The sequence below is a fragment of the Pinus tabuliformis genome, chromosome 9 (genome assembly GCF_031772625.1).
Source record: "Pinus tabuliformis cultivar Carrire ecotype Pingquan chromosome 9, CPIR1, whole genome shotgun sequence".
Classification (NCBI taxonomy): domain Eukaryota; kingdom Viridiplantae; phylum Streptophyta; class Pinopsida; order Pinales; family Pinaceae; genus Pinus; species Pinus tabuliformis.
In genome coordinates this window covers 505,257,745-505,269,879 of record NC_142307.1, presented here as the reverse complement: position 1 = coordinate 505,269,879, position 12,135 = coordinate 505,257,745, and positions in this window count along the sequence as shown.

The window sequence follows — 12,135 nt, the reverse complement described above, 5'->3', positions numbered from 1 at the left end:
TTGATACTTGTCCTCCTCAAGGCTCTAGCTTCTAAGCACCTTCTCTACTGAAACCCCATGAAGAATGTTTTGGGCCATTTTCATCTGAGTCTCTAGTAATCTATATTTTATGAAAGCGATTTATCTTAGTAATCATCAAGTGTCTCTCTATGAGGGTTAGTTCTAGGATGTTATTTGTTGTGTGCCCACATGGGCCCACAAAAAAATGGGGAGGTTGAGTTGATTGGTTTCTAATGATGCCACCACACACAACAATGCTCATATTTCCTTTAGAAACCCCATCAAGGTTAATTGGGATAAAGCCTTCGGAGGGGATCGAATACGACGAAGAAGGGGGAGGAAGAGGTTGTAGGTGATGATGGTGTTGAGGGGTATATAAAGGTTGTGAGAGATCGATATTTACCCTTACCATGGATTCCTATGGAACCACTTTCTAGTCATCTTCCACCCATGTGTTTAGGAAAATGGTTTCTCTTATGTTCTCTTTAATAATATTTGATATCTGTTGAGGAGGGGTACTTTGATCCTTTGAGATATATATATATATATATATATATATATATATATATATATATATTGTGGACTTTCCAGATTTTCCAAACCAGGAGGTTAGGGATTAGGTTCCAATTCTAGTTAATAATGGGGTTCTTGAAAGGACATAGCCTTCATTGTATCAGCATATCAATGAGACTATTTGTTGTGTGGTCTCACCTACCAAAACTCTCCAATACACAACACTAGTGGGATATTTCTATATGGAAATTGTTCAATAAATGTTTGATATGATCTTCCTTCTATTTACATAATGGACATCTAGAAGGTCCTACCATACCCTACATTAGCAAATTGTCCTAGTTTAGGAGATGGCTTTTACTGAGCCACCATAAGAAAATATCGACCTTTGGACATATTTTTAAAGTCCAAATCTTGGTCCAAATCGATTCTCGAGGGAGAGATTGATGCTCAACAGCTGGAGAGTATGCTTATTTTATTGACAAAATACTTACCGGTGATTATCCCAAGTAGAGCTTGTCTCGATTTTTGGAGATTGGGATGCATCCCTCACTTAGCATTTTATGGAATGGCTCCCAATTGAGGTTGGCTTCCACTCATTGCTAGTATTCCTTCTTTCTCCACTATCTCCATTCATTGCCTGGCCCTATAATTTTCCAATAATTCTTGACTTTGTGACCTTGGTGTAATTGTATGATGTTTTTAAATGTGGCTATTAGGATTATTCATAAATTTCGGGATTTGTTGCCATGAGTCCTTCCAAAATAAAGTAGAGTCGCCCTTTTGTATTCCAATAACATTTGACTTTTTAAAATGGATCTATTGATTGCTGCTAAATTCCATATTGGTGAACCTTTGTCTAGCTCGTCTACTCGAGTGATCTCCTCCTCAGTCCAACCCCTGGAATACTATTGGAAAGAAGTTCATTTCCATAGTTCATTCCCTTCTTGTATAAATCTCCACGAAATTTTAGCACCCATTATCCTACTTAAGGTTTTCTAACCCCAAATCCTAAATCTGCCATTCATCTTTGGAAAGCATAGATTCTCCCATCACACCAACACCTATTTACATTGGGTATTTGTTCATTGCCACAATAATTTCCTAAATGTTGCCACAAGTTCCCAATAGATGCATCGAGGTGCAAGAAAGACTAAGAGTTGATATAATGGCATGGCTTGAATAACTTCCTTCAAAAATGTTGCTCTACTAGCAAGATTGAGCACATGAAACATCGACGATGATATTTGTTTTACGAAATTACTATGAATATCATTCTAGCATGCAATAATTAATGGTTTGACCGCTAAATGCACATCTAAGTACATGGAATGGAGTGTTCCAATCGTAAATCGAGGATTATTTCTAGATGTTTCAAGATCTAAATAGGAGTATTGGTGAAAAAAACGCTTGATTTCTCTTTATTGAGGGGCATACCTAAATTTGACTCAAAGGTTTCTAGATTTTCATGTACTACATGAGCCTCTTCAATTGTTGGCTCCGCAAACAAAAGGTTTTCATCCACAAGTTGTTGGTGTATTGATAAGAGATCAATACCAAGGATCTTGGGCCCCTTAATTTGGCCTTTTTGTTTTAAATATTGGATAAACCTAGCTGAGTCCCTTTACTTCAATGATGAATAGGAAAGGGGATAGTGGATCCCGTTGTCTCGATCCTCAGGTGGAATGAAAAGTGTGAGTGCAAGAGCCAATAAGTAGGATGGAGAAAAATGGGGTGGAGACCATTTATATGATCCAACCGATCCACTCTTCAAAGAATCAAAAAGCTGACAAAATATGGAGATCCACATATAAGGGGAGGATGAGTTCAAGGGGTAAGAGATAAGGTATCAAAGATAGGATCATATAGGAATTCAATATGTTTATCTAGGGTAAATAGTCAAAACCACCTAAGCTTCTAGAAGAAGAGGCTTCAAAAATATATTTGATTTTCATGAATTTCTATAATTAGCCCACCTAAAGAAGGGAGCAACTTGTGGTAATCAATGCCAGTGCATAATGGAGAAACTTGCACCCGATGTTGGTGGGAATGAACACAATGTTCGTTGGGCCTAAAAATATGGCTTTTCAGTAGATAGGCTGAAAAATTCAGACATTTTGGAAAATTGATACTTAGGGCTTTCCAAAGGCATTATGAAAAAGTGTTCATGGATGTTGATTGATCTGGTTCTTAGGCCTTTTGGTCTGATGTGACAAAATAGCCCATAATGGATTGCCCCCTAAATTAAAAAGTAAGAATTAGTGGTTGAGGACATTAGTGCTTTGCCCTATAACATGTTTGGATAAAGAAGAAGTTGGTTGATATCAATCATATGTTTCAATATATATTATCATCGTGATGTCATTGTAGAGGGATTCATACATGTGCTTGGCATATAAGCCAATATTGGATGTACAATGATCAAGAGGTCTCACCCAATGGTTTCAATGTGTGGATTGATGCTTGGATGACTATCCAAAAAATCATAACCATCATAATGTGTAATCTTGTATGAATCATGACAGATAGCCTAGATGGATGAAGCTAGATCTAGGGCTTCTATCTCATTCACTCAATAATAAAAGTCTAAGCATGTAAATAAATGATTCGAAGTCAAACATGGTAGACACCATATGATTATTGATGAATGATGTAATTCATTCATAGGCGTGACAGAAACCACTGATAATGTCAATGGTTCTAAAGGTACTATAGTACAATCTATGTGGTGTGAATAGATGATTTGAAGTGGAACACCACACAAAATATTCCGGTAGAAGGCCAATGATGAGGACATATCACCTATATCGAGAACACTTGCCATTGATCTATGAACATACCAAGGTACGGAAGGGATTTTGTAAGTCAACTTCCTCGATAATGAGTTGATGTCAACAGTGTTGAAAATGGAAACAAGAAAATCTTGATTTAGTTTTCCTTTGATGTAAATTAGGAGAAAAAAATTATCCTTCCACATCACAAGACAACTTGTATGAGTTAACTAAGTTAGTTTGACTTAGTTTGTTAAGTTAATTCAATTTGAGGCTCTCAATAGAGTCATGTAGATTGTCTCCAACTTTATAGGAGCCATAGTTGAGTTTATTTTGACTTGTAATTAATTAATTGAGTTTATCAGAGTTAAAGTAAGTTAAACTAGTTCCAACTGATGGAGGAACTGGTAGGAGGTCTAACACTAGGGTTTTGCTTGATGTGTTCAACCAATTAACTAAAAATTCGGTCATAAATAACTCATGCACGTCAGATATGAGAGTTACCTAGTTTAGATTGAGTTCAAGGGTAGTGTACTATCAGTTCTGTAATTATCTAAATTGTAGAGATGTTGCATCTAGTCAGAAGAAGAGCCTAAAGGAATCGCAAAATCTAATGGAGGAAAATTCTTATTAAATAGGTGCCTAATTCCTCATTGAACAATGCAAGGAGGTAGGATCTTGGAACGCTAGGAAATTGTCTAAGTGTTGGCTAGAGTCAGCCTAGGAAGTAGCCAGACAGACAAAGATAGTGCAGAGGTTTCTCGAGCTTGAACAAAGGATTGTAATTTTCTCATATTTTCTCACTAATGCAATAAAAATATAGGAAGGAGTTTTGAGAAACAATCTTTTCCCTTAGATAAATCTCTAAGCATATGTGATTGAATATTGTCTCATGTTTATGTTGTGCTTTATCGATCGATTAGTTGTTTCCATTGATGAGTAGAGTAAGCTCAAGTATTTTTCTTTAGCATATTACATAATTCATTTGAATCTACGAGGAATTGATACATGGTATCGAAGTGGGAATCACTATAGAGAAGGTTTTCCAATAGAGAAGAGATTTTGAACTTATTATTGTAGGAGGATTGAACTTGCAAAATCATTTCCTTAGATCTATTAGGACATATTTTGATGGACTAAGATTCGAGTATGCCCTTGAGGGAAGCTCAAATTATGTTTCTTGGGAGGACCACTAGACAGTTCCAAATTGATTCAGTGATTATTATTTTTATTTTATTGTCAGTTACATATCTTACAACAAAATTATCAACAAAGAGAAGTTTTCCATGTAATACATTCCAAAGGTGTTGGATCGAGATAGATTTAAATCCTTTTCTTGTCGAGAGGGGGTGTTGAAAATTTGAACAAGAAAATCTTTATTTAATTTTACCTTGAATTAATTTAGGAGAAAAAAATGTAATTCTGTGTCACAAGACAAATTGTATGAGTTAACTAACTTAGTTTGACATAGTTGGTTCAGTTAATGTGATTTGAGGGTCTAACTAGATTCATGTAGTATTTCCTACTTTGTAAGAGCCCTGGTTCATTTTATTTTGAGTTGTAATTAATTAATTTAGTTTATCTGAGTTAAATTTAGTTAGAGTAGCTCGAACTACTGAAGGAACTAGTAGGAGGTCTAACAGTGGGATGTTTCTTCATGTGTTCAACTATTTAATTGATAATTCAGTCATTAAATAACTCAAGCATGTCAGATCTAAGAGTTTCCTAGTTGAGATTGGATGTCAAGGGTAGTCTACAATCAGTTGTATAATTATCTAAATTGTACATATGGTGCTTGCGGTCAGTGGAAGAGCCTAAGGGAACTATGAAATACAATGGAGGAAAATTCCTTCTAGATATGGGCCTACATCCTCATTGAATAGTGCAAGGAAGTAGGAGCTTTGAATTCTATGAAATTGGCTAAGTGTTGGCCAAGGTAAGCCTAGGAAGTATTGAGGTAGATAGAGATAGTGTAGAGGATCTCAATCTTGAGTAAAGAATTGTAATCTTCTCATATTTTATGATTAATGCAATATAAATATAGGAAGGGGTTTTAAGAAACAAGCTTTCCCCTTAAATAAATCTCTAAGAAAATGTGATTTGAATCTTGTCTCATTCTTATGTTATTCTTTCTCGATTGATTAATTGTTTCTGTTGATGAGTAGATTAGGTTCAAATATTTTGTTTTAACATATTACATGAATAGTTTGAATCTACAAGGAATTTCTACAAACATGAAGCAACGAATTGCAAGAGGGCCTTGATGTATCTCCCATCAATGACATGAAATGTATACCAAGATTTGAGACACATTGATGCTCATATGGAACTCGTTCAAGAATGATAGACATGAATGAAGGCTTAAAGGTATCGTAGCAGATATCAAATCAAGGAATTCTCTTGAACATATTGGCAACATTTTATGGAGTTGGGACCATTGACCCAAAACCAAATGCGAGAGATTTTAACATGGATGATGAACCACAAAGGAAAGAAGATTTCCCATCCCCACAGTCAAAGAGATGAAGTCAAACAATGCCATGTTCAAGAGAAACTGACTGCCATTAATAGGTTAAGTATCGTGTTTTCCCAATTTCCCCAACCATTTCTAGTCAGCACCTATTTATTTTTTACAAGGTTGATGAGGATACCATATGCTTGATATATAAGTTCATCGTTTGGATGAATCGCTCTCAGTATTTTTAACAAACCCTAAGAAGGAGTGTTTGAGTCCCATCATGTTTGACTAGTCAACTGTTGTTTGATGTTTTAACGAGTCCAATAAAGGTGTAAATTGACTCCTTTTTCATGTTTACAAAGTTTGAAAAAGAGGCGAAAAAGAAAAATCCAAAGATTCATTTTCGTAAATTTATTATCTTGTGTCTGAAAGGGCATAAACACAATAGAATTTTGTAGTTATGTTCAACTAAAATATTCATTTTTTGTAAATAGTCTATCATTCTGTCAAACAGGTTAAACTTATATTGAGTAAACATATTTCATTTAATTTAATGAGTTCGAAAAGAGTTTTTGTGCAAAGATGCCCACATGATTGTCTATTACCATGATCACCATCGAGACTAATCTACTAGGAGGCCATAGAGCCATATTTTGTCTACATGTATTTTGATAATATAGCCCATGTGACCATATGTGCCTTAGACATAGGTTTTGTAAAACCAAACTTTTACATATAATATACAATTATTTGTCAATGTTCCTTATTTACTATATTCTTGTTCAATGTGTGATGTGAATTGAAATGTTTAAATCTGCTGCAAATGTTTGTCTAAAACATTCTTTTCCAATGCATGAATTAATGTATTTACATTTCTAGGAGATCAAATATTGAAGGTTAATCGGTTAGAGAAAAACTTATTTTTTATAGATTTTTTTTGTATTACTCGTCAAAGTATTTGGAATAAATTAATTTATTTAAAAACCTAAAAATAAGTGGAAAAAATTCGCATACACATATCTAGCTAAAAGGACTAGTCATGTTTATAAAATTAAATGGAGGGAATGGCCGAAACGGTCTGGGCAAGCTGCTAGGTTTGGCTGAATTGATCCACATCTTGAAAGGTGATAGACCATAGCCATGGACAATAGGTCGTTATGGGTTAGATCTTTATGGGTTCACGAGGATGCAACTTTATACTCGTCGATTTCAAGCTCGAGTTTTACGGGATCATCAAAAAGCTATGAACGCAAGATGATTGGAAAGCGAAAATGGACAAAATTCAACGGAGGAAAAAGGTATTTAAATTGATATAGTACACTTCCATGATTCGTGCGCTTCGTTCTGAAAATCTCGAAATACAGAGAGGATATTGAGACCAATCACTATACCAACTGTGGTGTATAATAACACAGTGGGAGAAAGCCTAAAAATATGGCTTGCGGAGCGTGCCAATTTCTCAGCAGAGGGTGTGACCAGAGCTGTCAATATGAGCCTTATTTTAGCGGCGACAGAATGGGGAAGGCGCAATTTGGTGCCATGCATAAGGTGTTCGAAGCCAGCGACTTCTCAAAGCTGTTGTCGTGGCTTCCAGAGGATAAACGAATGGATACCGCAGTGACCATATTCTATAAGGCAGAGAGTCGGCTCCGCAATCCCATTCATGGCTGTTCTTCAAATTTTATTTCTTTACAAAAAGAGGTTTATGAGATGCCATTCTCCATCTTACAGTGTTTTTTTTAACAACTGCAACGTATTTTCTGGAATCGCTTTTGATGATTGTGTTCTTTTTCTATTCCTTCATAATGCCCAAATATCTGAGCTCGTATTTTGCATTCCAGATTATGTATTGGAAAGAGCAACTTGCAGTTCTCAAGGGTGAGATGAGATGGCGACCTATGGTAGCTTAGGAGGGAGTTTACCAAATTCCTGGCAGTACGTAAACAATCATACAACTGAATATCTAAACGGAATGCAACCCAGAATATTCAATATTAGTAGCACCAACAGTCCTTACGAAGACAATTCTCTTCCATGGGGAAACCCACAATCTATCTCATCCCAAAACGGTGCAGTTGATAATGGTGATGAGGAGAGCGACATGATGGAAGAGCACTCAGATTATTTATCGGGGTACCTTTTGGATCAGGATAGTATGAGCAGCGACATGAGTAACTAGACATCAACTATATACCAACAACAGATTGAAATAGAGGTCATACCCCTCTGCCAATTTGTCCAGAATGATCTCAGGTCAAATAAAAAGACTTTAACTATCATCACCGAGGGGAATATACGTAATCTTAAGAAACGGATCAACTACAGGGTCCATAGAAATTCCAAATGATACACATAATTCGAATTTAGGTTACCATTAGGTTCTGATGATATATAATACATTTAACCGTAGTGAAAAAATGTACCTTTCATAGTTTGTTTGGATGTTTAGTGGGACTTCAACCTCTTAAAAATATACATTTAATGTTTTTGCTTTTATAAGACATGCGAACTGTTTTGTTCCCAATTACAAAATCATTGCACAGCAAGGGAGATAAATATACCCGTGACCCAAATTACACAACCGTTAACAGCATACATGTGTAGTGAAATATATACTTGCAAAGGTAAAACTAATACTAATAGCATAAATATTTAATACAGAACATAAAGTATAGTTTGGCTTACGATTCAAGAATCGCGTGACTTGAATATATTTGTGTTTATAGTAAAATTGGGTTACAGTTATGCCTCAAAAATTTTAAATAAAAATTTCCCACGTGTGGTTGATATGGGAGGTGGAGGTTAAAGAACCGTCTGTTTGAATGGAGAGGATGTTCTACAACGTCCCTCTCCCATTTTATCAATTGTTCATATCACACGGCAGATTTTTCTATGCTACGTATTCACAACAGAAATTACCTTTATGAACACGGAGGATGAAATAATAATGATTCAATCGGTTTTATGATTTGGTTTAGATCATTCATTGCCATCTCTCTAATGGTTCCTTCGTCCATTTATTTGATGCTAGGATTTTCTAAGGCTCTCCTGCATGGCATGTTTGGTGTAATGATGTTTCCACCATTTCAAGTGATTTATTATTGGCTGTGGCCTTTGGCCTTAGCACTCATTTCCCTTCCCCTTCTCTTTTGGTGCACTACAAGCTGTTAAGATCTAGCCACAGCTATTCAATGTCTTCTTTTAGTTTGTTTCATCGTTCATATATGCAATATCAATGTGTAGAGGTTTATTTTTTTACGCATAATTCTATAGTTTAAAATTTGAGACATTTTCATTTATTATAATTATTTTATTGTCCTGATAACATTTGTTCATTTAGTACATTTCTCCTTTCTCAAAATGTGTCAAAACATTTATAAATAAAGGAGAAAAGCACAAGCCCTAACCACAATAGCAAGAAGACTCAATCATAGTCCAGACTGGAACCTCATCCAAACTAAAATAAGTGACCTCATGGGAGAAGATTGCAACAAAATATTTCTCACCCAAAATATAACTAAATGCAGCTAGCATTTTGGTCTGGATTTTCACTTTGAACCAAAAAAAAAAAAAAAGTGCAGACATGAAGGAAAGGAAAGGTGAGAAAGAAAGCCTGATGATGCATAAATGTGTTGTAGTTTTTTAACAATAAACAAATGCTTCAACATTTCTTTGAAATAATGATATCAAAGTGTATGATCTAAATGTAGTTATCACTAAAAAATAGTTTGCATCTGTCCCTAAATTTCATTTAGCGGTGTAATTATTTAATGGGTTGTCACCTTATCTTCCTTCATTGCAATTAAGAAGATTACAATGATATCATATTATTTAATGCGTTGTCATCTTATCTTCCTTCATTGGAAGTGAGAATACCATTTGATTTTTTTTTACGTTTTCAACAGATGAAAGAAAAAGGATCGTAGTCCGATCAAAGAAGAAAAGTATTAATATCATAATAGTATGTATAGACCTTGGTCATGTCTATTTCCATTACAGAAGAAAAGTAACAATTAAAGGTTAGGGTGTGATTTTTTAAAGGTTAGGGTGTGATTTTTTAGTGCTCCCAAAATACTTCTTATGCCAACAAATCAAAATCAGCAAACTTTAGCTTATTATTGCTTGAGGCACTTTGAAACTAATTTGTTAATTTATAGCCATCTAACATAATAATTCATTTACAACTCATCAACGTCAGCTTATTACTGTTTGAGGCACTTTGAAACTAATTTGTTAATTTATAGCCATCTAACATAATAATTCATTTACAACTCATCAACGTGAGCTTATTATTGCTTGAGACAAATTAGAAATTGATTTGCGAGATAATAGCATTCTAATGTACTAATCAATTTACAACTACCTATTAGGTAGGTACTGACTTTTCAATTTGTAATTGCATATTCAAAAAGTTCTCAACTAGCAGCACAATAAACAAGGGGGCAGTGCCGTAGCTGTAGTCCCTGCCGGGGTTGAGAAGAACGCTGCAGATGTTTGAACACATATTTGATAGAGAGTGAACCTACCTAATGCTTTTCTAAATACAAAAACACATGTATCAGTTCATTTCTAAATACCTCTGTTCCTTTACCCAAGCCAATAAAAATATTGAATGTACTGAATATCTCTATTCGTTTACCCAAAAACACTTAAAAAAGCTTATGGAAAATATTATATTGTATATCGCTATTCGTTTACCCAAAACAACTTAAAAAAGCTTATGGAAAATATTTGTTGATACCAATTGCCTGTTTGTCCGTATGAGTTCTATGCTATTTAGTTCCTGCCATGCCATTCTTTAGTGGATTCTTCATCATATTGTTGATAATGATGCAAATAACATGCCATTGAAATATGATATTGATGCAAATAACATGCCATTGAAACCTTTCGTCACTGCCTTATATACTCAGGTATATCTTATATAATATGTGCACAGAAAGAAATGTACATGGGGTTGCAAGAAAGTGGACGAATAGACCAAGCTCGCCAGTGGAGACTGTACCAAATTCGAATTAGGGGAATTATTCAACATATCAAACTGAATCGGCAAATTTGCGAAAAAAATTTCCGAGCAAGGTCGAACTTGGTAATAATGATGTAAACTCTTTTGAAGCTGGCCACATTTGCTAGAAATTTGTGTTGCACCTCTCTGCTGATTCAGATTCATAGCCAAAGGATAGATTCACGTTTCCAATGCGTGTATGTATAAAAGATAACTATGACTACCGACACAACGCTTGATTTAAACAGAATCCTAGAGCAATAAAAAAGGATTATGTCCACATTTAAAACTACTACTTTTGATATAAAAAACATGATATATTAACCACCAGTTGGGCCCACAATTTTACCACCTGCCTGCCTCTCGTTCTTCTGCCTCTTGTCCTTCTGGCATACCCAACGTACGTCTTTACCTCTGTCTGTTTTGCATGTCCAACGTGTCTACCTCCAAGCTAACAAACCTGAGTGGCTGATATTTACAAATCGGCTGAAATTTGCAAAATAGGGCTCCAATTCGATAAAATTTGATGCAGGAGAGTCGGTTCGGAGGAGCAGGAAAATGGGTGGCTTTCAAATTATACAGCATCGTGGAAGATATGAGCCACATCCACTGTGTTTTCTCTGTTGAAAGACGGTGACACAGAGAAGTAGAGGCCTTTTATATAATCAGACCAATTACTTGAATTCCACTCGTTCCCTCGCTTCCCATACCTGCATTCTGTTACTCAATGAATCCTCCAAATATCCAAGTCCCTCAGATTATTTGCTTGTTCTTTCCTTAGTGGTGAGACAAAGAAGAGTTTCCGAGCAATACACAGCGGGTCTTCAAGGAGTCCAATTTGAGCCCAGGGGAAGCTGAAGAGGAAGATGGTTTTGGCGGGATTCGATACCATGATTGGAGACTCAATTTTGGCTGTTTTGTGACCCTAAGTTAGAAGAAGAAGAAGAAATTAGCAGAATTTGCAACTGGGTGGCTTCCAATTTGGCAATCAAAGATGGCGTGGTGAAGGGCAACACGGCGGCAGAGTCTCTGGCCTGCTTCGCTATCTCTGATGCTGTATTTAGTAGATTTGTTGTCATGACAACGGCTCAGATGGACAAAATTTCCATGCAGATTATGGGGAAATGAATTGAATTTGGCGAGAGGAGGACATCGAATTTTCTGATGCCCAGTTCGGCCAAACCAGTGGCAAGTGATTTCACTCTTCGCCATAGCTGTTGGGTATTTTTCTATGGGAAATACCAAAACCAGACATTCTAACACCACAGAGCCAATGCTCTGTTTCCACTGTTCCAGGACCTTTGTGCACAGGGAAGCTTTTAAGACAAATCTACTCATAACAGAGTGTTACACAGTCATAAAAATATTTCTATTGATTAAAATACAAA